Source organism: Ptychodera flava, chromosome 9 (genome assembly GCF_041260155.1).
Source record: "Ptychodera flava strain L36383 chromosome 9, AS_Pfla_20210202, whole genome shotgun sequence".
Classification (NCBI taxonomy): domain Eukaryota; kingdom Metazoa; phylum Hemichordata; class Enteropneusta; family Ptychoderidae; genus Ptychodera; species Ptychodera flava.
In genome coordinates this window covers 12,351,688-12,361,649 of record NC_091936.1, presented here as the reverse complement: position 1 = coordinate 12,361,649, position 9,962 = coordinate 12,351,688, and the positions used below count along the sequence as shown (strand labels likewise).

Sequence of the window (9,962 nt, the reverse complement as noted above, 5' to 3'; positions counted from 1 at the left end):
CCATATATCAGAGTGCCAGATATCTGCAAACAAACTTATCAGAAAACTTGTAGAAAGCCAAAGATGCGCTCGTATAGAGTTTTCAAGAGCTTACTGGAAGCAGAGAAGTACCATTTCCTGAATTGTGATTGTAAATTTATCAAAGCCTTTGCACGCTTTTCGTTGTTCGTCCTCTGATTTAGCAATCGAGGTTGGTAGACGTGAAGGTATAGACCCACACATCAGAATACGTAAGATTTGTAACACATGTGACATTGAAGATGAGTACCACTTTCTCTTAATTTGTCCAATGTATAACCTCATCAGAACCAAGTTTTTACCGCGATTTGCATATTTTGAACCAAACAATGACAAATTTCGAGCATTTATGTATGTGTCAGACAATGAGATACTTATCGACCTTGGCAAATATGTATTCAAAGCCATGGAGTTGAGATCTCCACTTGCCATATCTGCATAAGTGTTTTGGTTAGGCCGAACAAAAAAAGTTGTGCTGTTCCGATAACCCGACCTATCCTATTTTTTACTTGCCAACCCAAAAATTTTTAGAGCTACGTAAACAGGGAAGTACAAAAAAGAAAAGACCCGTAAAATCATGCGTTCGTTACTTTGCATTTGATTTTTGCTTGAACGAGAATGACTTTTATTTTTTTCCTTTATATGTATGATACATTTTTCTGGAAACGTTGTGGCCAGTGTTTGACCGCCCTGAACCCCTGAAAAATGCACATTTAAAAATAAAAATATTATGGAAAAAAATTCCTGCCGACCTACCTACCCTATTCTTGAAAACTATGTTATCGGAACAGCGCAATTTATTTTTATTTATTTATTTATTTATTTATTATTTATTTATTTGGCCATATGTAATTATTTGCACATCACCTGTAATTAATGTTTCACTACAAGTCATGTATCTATTTCGCATGTGGACCGGTGGCCTAGAAAAGCAATAAACCATTACCCGTTGTATGAGTTACCCCCGGGAGTTACCAAGACACCAACAAACACTACCACCGACCATCAACTGAAAATCACGAGCATTACCAAAAGTGAGTCTTTATGGGATATTCTGCTGATAAAATATTTCTTACAAATTTTACAGTTCAAAAGAAAAACGCGAAAGTAATGGTGTGTTTTTTGAGTAATAGTGATTCAGACAGTACTTTTGTATGAATCTGGAAAACGTTCCCGGTACAGACACACTCAGAATTCTTCTACTGTATTAAGCATTACTTCACCTTGAATTGTAAGCTTATAGATTTATGGAATGAAATATAAATTAAGCATGACATCATCTTGAAAGTCTGTATGAATTTAAAAGATAATAAATATTAGCACTCGAATTTGATTGGATGCAGGTAATAGAAATTTTGCAGTTTATTCTAGAACAGTCAAAAGTTCGGTAATCGACTCACCCCTCTTATTTTGGGTTAGCACAGCAATCTCCTCCTAACAAAGTAAGAAAACCAGGAGACCTCCCATCACTGCATATCTCACACGAAGAAACCAACCAGTCCCTTATGGATTATAGTGCAGCTTAGCCTTTAAAGGGGAAGTTCATCAAGAATGATTTTTACACATGTAAAAATCATCCTTGGTGAACTTCCCCTTTAAGTTCACCAAGGATGATTTTTACATATGTAAAAATCATCCTTGGTGAACTTCCCGTTTAACACAGAGATTCTTATTGCAATTATTTTTTTTATTTTTTATTTTCCACATTATCAAGATCCAGACACTTGGGGTTCCAATATATTTGGTTAGATTTCAGAATACAAAGTATTGAAGGAAAATGCCATGGCACACAGTAGGGGTTTTGGCACATGCAGCGCGGAAATGGTATTTTTCAGAAATGTCCTACATAGGATATCCTCCACTGTGGTCCCCTTTGAGACGGCTCCGCTGACGAACATCAGCTTTGCGTGCTTTGGTTCGAGGTCATAGCGCCCTCTTGTGAGATGACTAAGAAAGCCGTGATTGTGGATAATCAAATTTTCTCGATATTTGTCTTGTAAAGGGTTGATATCAAGTGGCACACCTCCCTGAGTGCAAACATGGCACGATTCAAGCTAAAAATAAAATCATAATATAATATGAAAAGCTATGAAAGCCCATAAGGGACATTTTTTGTGAGAAAAAAATTATTATCTCGTGCGCACGAGATACTATCTTGTGCGCACGTGAAAGTATCTGGTGCGCACGGGCTTTCATAAAAAGCTGACTCTTCTGAGGGTTTTACAAAATAATGTTCTGTTTCAAACAACGATTTTACCCCGAGACCACTACAGTCTGTGACTGAACTGTCTGCTTGAGAGCATTAATAAGCAGAATGGATTGTTCGAATTCTATATATTTACGTTTGGAAGCTTTGGTGAAAAAAAAGGTCAGAAGACGAAAATGTCAGAGAAATGTGCCCCTTTTGAACACTTAGTACACCTGGTGGGCGGAGCTTTACCAAGTGTGTCAGGTGATCTAAATAAACGAGTGTTCAGTTATTCGGTCGCAAAATTCAGATATGCATCGGACACTCAGTCAATACTAACATCGCCTACTTCAATGCTTTATGGAGTATGTTGTTTAGTCATATCATAGACCTTTATTGTGACGCCAAATAAAGTTTCTTCGTCATTCTCTTCATGTGGGGCACTTTGGTGTTAAGGCAATATGACCCGACCTGATTATTTGCCCCACTTTGGCTAGTCATAGCAGTTCTACGCTGTTCGGGAGAAATTAGTTTTTCAGTGCGTAAATAACGCTCGACAGCAAACCAAACATGTGTTTTACGGTTCTTTGCATGCATGAAAAGCTTGATAATGTGTATCGTATATCTTGTCAAGCACGCAGCAAAGCGTGATATAATTATATGGCGCTAAAACGATTAAATGTGAAAACCTAAAAATGTCAAACACCACATGCTGGTTGAAGCTATGTTGCAAATGACCTTTCCATACGAGTGACAGGTTCAAGTCGACCTTTTAAGCTCGACCTTCGTGGTCGAATACACGAGTTAGGTCTTGTCTGATTATTCCTGCTAGATCCGTCGCTAAAAGTTCTTTTGCATATGAATTGTTTATTAGTCATCGCTATATTTCTTTCGCGCGCGCGACATTATAGCCGCCTCTGACAGAAATGGCATGATCCTTTGATGAGGGAATTTTATGGCTTTTCAAACCCCTTATGATAATACAGTACCACAATCATCATTCTTGCATGTTTAAATTCCGATAGTCGTGTCCTACATTTCGGACAAAATTTAACTAAGATATCTATGAAAAGATAGAACGCAGGCGTTTTGCTATCACCAACTTTGAGATTATTGTGTCGTCACTATGCGATGAAAATGGAGTGTATTTAAGTCACAGAGATCTTGGTCCATCAGATCTTGTGGGGGACCATTAGATCTCGCGGGTATCAAGAATCGGATGAAAATCTGCAGACCAAACATTATTTCAAACTTACAGTCATGCCAATTGAAAATCATTCAGATGAAGGTTGGTTGAAAAAAGCATGGAAATTCAGCAAATGGGTGCCATACAAAGTCCAAAGGAAAAATGTAGAATTTCGATAACGAAACGAATTCTATATCGTCATCCTGGCCACCCCGGATGTCCATTTGAGTCGCAACTTTGTTTTCACAAAATACAAAGACCGGGTCTCCTTCACCGAGAGCCTTAAGTTTAATATGTTATCACAGACAAATTTCTCCTTGTCTGTAATGTTATTTATGTCTCCAAGCGAAGTTTGCACCATGCCCTACAGCGTGACATATGCGATCACGATGTTCGGATGTGTGCAGAGAATCATGCCACCCCGCAAAATGTGAGAACATATCAAGTTTTAACATGTGTACAAAGATAAGCTTAATGCTTGTGAGAGTTAACATATAACTTTGCAGCAGACTGGTGCTGAGCTGTGTATTTGCTAACATGCACGTAGATTTTGACCTCCACGGTCTCATTTCATTACATTGAACTTTCCAAAGAACAGATACAACTCTTTAAGAATTTAGAATAAGGAATCCTCCAACAACCTTCTACCACGGTTTCTCAAGTCGTGAAACGGGCCAGTGGCTGTAACTTTCGATAATTTTGTCATGATTTTGTGTGTGTGTGTCAATCGCAACTTCTTCTCCTAAAGCATGTTGAAACACCTATCAGAACTTGTCAACACAGAGGCTATATGTATAGAAGCCACTGTTATTGTTTACACAATTGAATTCTAGTCCGGACCAGAATTCACTTGCCAACAAAAACAACAATGCAGTTTACACATGTACAGGCTGAGTTGACAAGCTGAATCATGTTTATCTCACCATACTTTTTAGGAGTAGAACAAGAAATTGTAGTTGACATTAAAAACCAATATACGGAAAAAATCATCAAAGTTACAATTACTGTCCCTTTAAAGTTGACCGGAATTCAATACATGAACACAAGCAAATATACACAAAATACCATTTACCGGGACCAGCAAAGACTAATCAGTTATAGAATTATTACGACCCTCATTATTGGTAAATTGTATGCAATTATGTGCATTAAGTTTATCTTGGACAAATTTGCAACTTAATGGTGTGTCCATATAAAACTTGCGAAACAGATGCAGTTTTCTCACAAACTTTTTCTGTCCAATGCGATTGTTACCTGATGTATAAAAAGACGTGTTGCTCAATCGGCACGACACCTCTATACCAAAATTTTCGAAGCTGGGATTGGCCGAGTATGGTATAGCGACTGCAGGTACGGATAATGGCGGGTGTCCTTCTTTTCCCTTTGAATTTTTTGAAGATCATGATCTGTTTACTGCGATGACACAGCCTTCTATACGAGCGAGCATATTATTTTTAGGTCCGCTTGGAAATATTTCAAATAGGCCGTTATACAATTACTGATCTCGTCTCGTCAACGCAGAAGTTTTGTGAGCAGTTGACAAAATTGCGATGGGAGACCTACTCCGAGGCACATTCAATGTCTACCACAGTACAGTTGATTGCAAACAACATTCAAAAAGGTTTACTTTAAGTCTGGTGACAAAGCGTATGAACATTTTCACATCATGATCATCTCTTCCCCTTTATCTCTTTCCGAAGGATGAGGCTATGTTTGATTTGTGTGTTGCTGTGGGCAACTACTGCTTACTGCCATGGACTAGCAACATGAGAGACAACCGTGAGGTTATGGTCCATTTATTTGAGTGGAAGTGGTCGGATGTCGCTAAAGAATGTGAAAAGTGAGTGTAACTTATTTGTCTATATGGTCAACACAGAGTGACATTGTTAAGGTTGTAATGGTTGAGATGAATTACTATATTTAGTCTATAGTAATTCATCTCAACCATTACAAACTTAACGTAAGCGACCTCCGTAAATTCTGAGACATCATCTCGAAGAAAGGAATAAAAAAAACATGGATTCTTGCGACAGGTTTAGCAGAAAACCTATTCAAACTTTAACACAATGTACAATTGCTATTGCAAACGTGGTTACTGAAATGGCCCAGGGCCTCTAAATCCTTGTGTAGAAAATGTATATAATTCCACCAAATTTGAAGCAGATAAAGTAGTTGAAGATCTGCTAAATTTGTATTCTCTCACGACATGCGGCCCACGGTGTTCAGCCGCGCGCGCGTGCCCCGAATTATCTCGTCCAGTATTGCTGGAACGTAAAATCATAATAAATGAGGAATGTTTTCCGGGAATGTTAAACGACCATTGTCAGTAGCCATTCGAATACTTGGGTACACCGTTTTTAGGTAGATGCACCTCCAAGATACTTCTTCGGATTCTCAAATTTTCAACAAGATGTGCCACTTGTGGTGACTCGTTGTCAGTCGTGTGGAGTAACTGGAATCTTCGGTTGTGAAAATCGTAAATTTCATTTTCCCCATTGAGTTAACAACAGGTATTGCGCCCATTTTCATTTTCAAATATCCACAAAGTCTACTTAGTTTGTTTGTCCAATTTGCACGGCAAGTCCTGACTTTCATTCCAGACTGATAATGAAAGACAATCGTTCAATATTTTCTCGAGGAAAGTTTGAGCGAAAGTTTGAAACTGTAAGTTTGGAGACGCGTACAACCTTCACTGAATATTTAAGTATAAGCGTGGGCTCCTTATGCCGACTACACATTGTTACTGTCAGCGGTGTTTTCTGATGTAGGTGCACTTCATAGGCTCCGAGAAGCTACGGCACACATCTTTAGAGGCCTTGGTTAGTACCAATTCCGACGTGCAACTTTTTCAACGTGTACTTCCGCAATTTGACGATTTTTGTATCTAAATATGGACTTTGTATGGCAGTTTTGGCCGACCTTCGGGTGTATTTTTGAAACGTTTTTATCTCTGCACCAATTTGACAACAGCTTCAAAAGATTTAACGGTCAACCTCTAAAGCGGTAATGACACTTGTAGATATTAGACAGTAGTAGATAGTCCGTTTAGATGGGTGTTACATTTTTTTCAGTCAATAAAATACTCGCAAATAGTGTTAGATAAAACGGTTTGTACCCAGAGTTGGCATGATAGCAAATCTTGACCTCAACAAATTGAAGTTATCCTAGATGGCAATGTCGAACAATCTAGCGTTTGTAAGGATATTTGCGTGACGGTCTTCAAACGGTGAACAGTTGTTTATAATGCCAGTTATTTCATTCAAGGTGAAAAATATATGTACTAGTTAGCCTGATCACAACTGACATGATGATAAGACATTTACCTTTTGACCGTTTGCGAAAACTCAATCGACTATTCACCTTGTGGACGGCCAAATGAAATGTGGGCCAACACCGAAATATGCAAATGTTGCACGGGTATAGGTATCTGCTCACCTTACGAAAGTACGCCGCTTACGGAGTGTTTGGCATTATGAATACCGCCCGCATCGGATAAACGTGACTGGAAATTACAGTGTCATTGAAACGATGTTCTGCTTGCTCCTGCTAGTTTCCTGGGACCCAGATTGTACGGTGGTGTTCAGTGTCTCCCCCAAGCGAACATCGCACGGTATGGAATCCATTCCGACCATGGTGGGAGAGATACCAACCCGTCAGTTACCAGTTGGTCAGTAGAAGTGGTGATAGAAATGCTTTCATTGACATGGTCAACAGATGCAACGCTAAAGACGTTCTTATTTACCCAGATTTGGTCATTAATCACATGACCGGCAACGGAGGTGAGCTCTCTCTCTCTCTCTCTCTCATCTCTCTCTCTCTCTCTCTCTCTCTCTCTCTCTCTCTAACGCAATGTAACGTATGTATTTCTATCTATTCCTTTTTCTCTATGTTGGTATTTATGTATATTTAGGGCCTGCAGGCATTGGGTATGGGCAATACAAAGTTGATCATTAGGGACTGGTCAGTTTCTTCGGCCTGGGGGCGGTGGATTCATGGGGGTCACCCTGTTTTTGACTTTGGTTATAGGGGGGGTCACCATGTTATTGAAATGCCCAATAGGGGGGGTCAGTGTGTTTTTGAATTTGGAAACAGGCTCATCATTGCCTAAAATGCATCGTGTCAGCCACAAATTTCATCCAGTTGCATTTTTCGGCGCGCCCTTCGGGCGCGTGACTTTAATAATCAGACAATTTTTTTTCAGCACGCCCAACTTTAACATTTCAGGCATACATATATCAGAGATATATGTATGTTCAATATTTTTCAGCGTGCTCTTCAAGCGCATTACTTTAATATATCAGACATTTTTCAGCACACCCTTCCTGTGCATTACTTTAATATACAAGACATATATCAGAGATATCAGGATGTTTCGTATTTTCTCCGCGCCCTTCGGGCGCCATACTTTAATAAATCAGAGATATATGCCAGAGATATCTTGATTTTTGCTAAGTGAAAGTGTACTATTATGAAATCTGCATTTCATATGAAAAGCATGACAAATTCCTGATACTTTTCTGTTCTCTCTATGAGAATTCAGTATGAGAAAGCAACATGCACAAATATCAATGTTACAAGAAAAGGTCATCTCAGACTCTGCACACATCAGATTTGGCTAAAATGCCTCTCTAACTATGGTTCCTCAGGAGATTTAATTGGATGGCTGGCAAGTCTTAACACCCATCAAAGTTTTTGATTTACTGCTTTTTCCTGTTTGATATTAATGATTGACATCCATTTCTGTACAACAGTTCAGGACATCTGGTTAAGCATAGAAAGTGTGAAATACATTCACAGCTCATTCAAAATGTACTGTATTCAAACTTTAAGATTGACACTTTGAAATTCCTATCTTACAACTGACATGCCAGCAATTTCATTAAAACACAGAATGACTTAAAATAAATGTATGTAATATATATATATATATATATATATATATATATATATATATATATATATATATATATATTACAGTATTATATTATTACATATTACAGTTGTCGCGGGGGGGTCACCCTGTTTTCAAAATTTGGAATAGGGGGGGTCACCCTGTTTTCAAAATTTGGAATAGGGGGGTCAGCCACTTTTTGTCGTCAGCAAAAATAATCCACCCGCCCCCCCCCCGGCCGAGAAACTGACCAGTCCCATAACTTGGGTTGGATGGTCGCAAGTAGTAAAATCAGGAAACGGTGACTTTTGAAAACAGTAATTCACATGAAGTTGACCGAAAATCCTTGGAAGTTCGGGGCAAAGGATGAATGCCATGCAAAATGCGAATGGACCATACTGATAAGAAACGTTAAACGAATTTATGTATCGCGTGAGTAAAGTGTGGGAGACATACGAAAGTGAAAGAGGAATTACGGTAACAATTTTACGGATGACAGAAAAACCTGTATTTTTGTTCTCCAGTGAACGGTGATGGTACTGCAGGCAACGCATACAATACCAGAACTCTGCCCGTGATTTTCCAGCTGTACCGTATTCAAGCTGGGATTTCAATGACGATATCTGCGACCGAGATATTGTAATTACAACGACGCATGGGAGGTCCGCAACTGTCGTCTGCTCGGCCTTGTCGATTTGAAGTTGTCCGACAACTACGTACGTGACAGAGTAGTTGACTTCGCCAACGACATGATAAACATCGGTGTGGCTGGTTTCCGCGTGGATGCATGTAAACATATGTGGCCCGGTGACTTGGAAGCCATCTACAACCGATTTAACAATCTGATAACACCTACCTTCCCAAGTGGAAGCAGGCCGTTTATCGTACAAGAAGTCATCGATCAGGGTGGAGAGCCAATCAAAGCTACTGATTACACACACCTTGGACGAGTGACTGAGTTCAATTACGGTCTGGAGCTGAGCAACTGCTTCTCAGGTAATAACCAATTGAGATGGTTGGCGAACTGGGGTGAAGCATGGGGTTTACTGAATCGTAACGATGCACTTGCTTTCATCGACAACCATGACAACCAGCGTGGCCATGGAGGAGGCGGTGGAATCCTTACTCACAAACAAGCAAGAGAATACAAGATGGCAGTAGAATTCATGCTGGCACACGATTACGGCATTCCTCGCGTGATGAGCAGCTACTACTTCACAGACAGTGAAGCTGGCCCGCCTTCTCATCCAGATGGTTCGACCAAAGATGTCGCCTGCTTTGATGAATGGGTGTGCGAACACGCTTGGCGACAGATCGCTTCTATGGTTTGGTTCCGTAGAGCTGCCTTCGGCACGGGAGTTGACAACTGGTGGGATAATGGCGGTAACCAGATAGCTTTCTCTCGTGGAACAGCGACGAGGCTAACAGGCGTTCATTGCGATAAACGGAGACAGCTGGACTATGAATGCCTCAATCACACAGGTTTGCCCGGTGGCAGCTACTGCAATCTGATTGTGGCCGACTACAACTCTAGTTCAAGATCGTGCACTGACGTAGAACGGAACGGCACCCCTCACATCGTTACTGTCTCCGGCAACGGTTATGCTAATATCAATATTCCGAGCAATGGCGACCCGGTCGTCGCTATTCACGTTGAAGCCACTGTTTAAATTCAAATG

At 40.0% G+C, this 9,962-nt stretch overlaps 1 pseudogene; it reads left to right on the top strand.

The window, feature by feature from the left end:
- The first annotated feature begins 5,158 nt into the window (after positions 1 to 5,158).
- LOC139140529 (alpha-amylase-like) lies at positions 5,159 to 9,962 on the top strand (annotated as a pseudogene).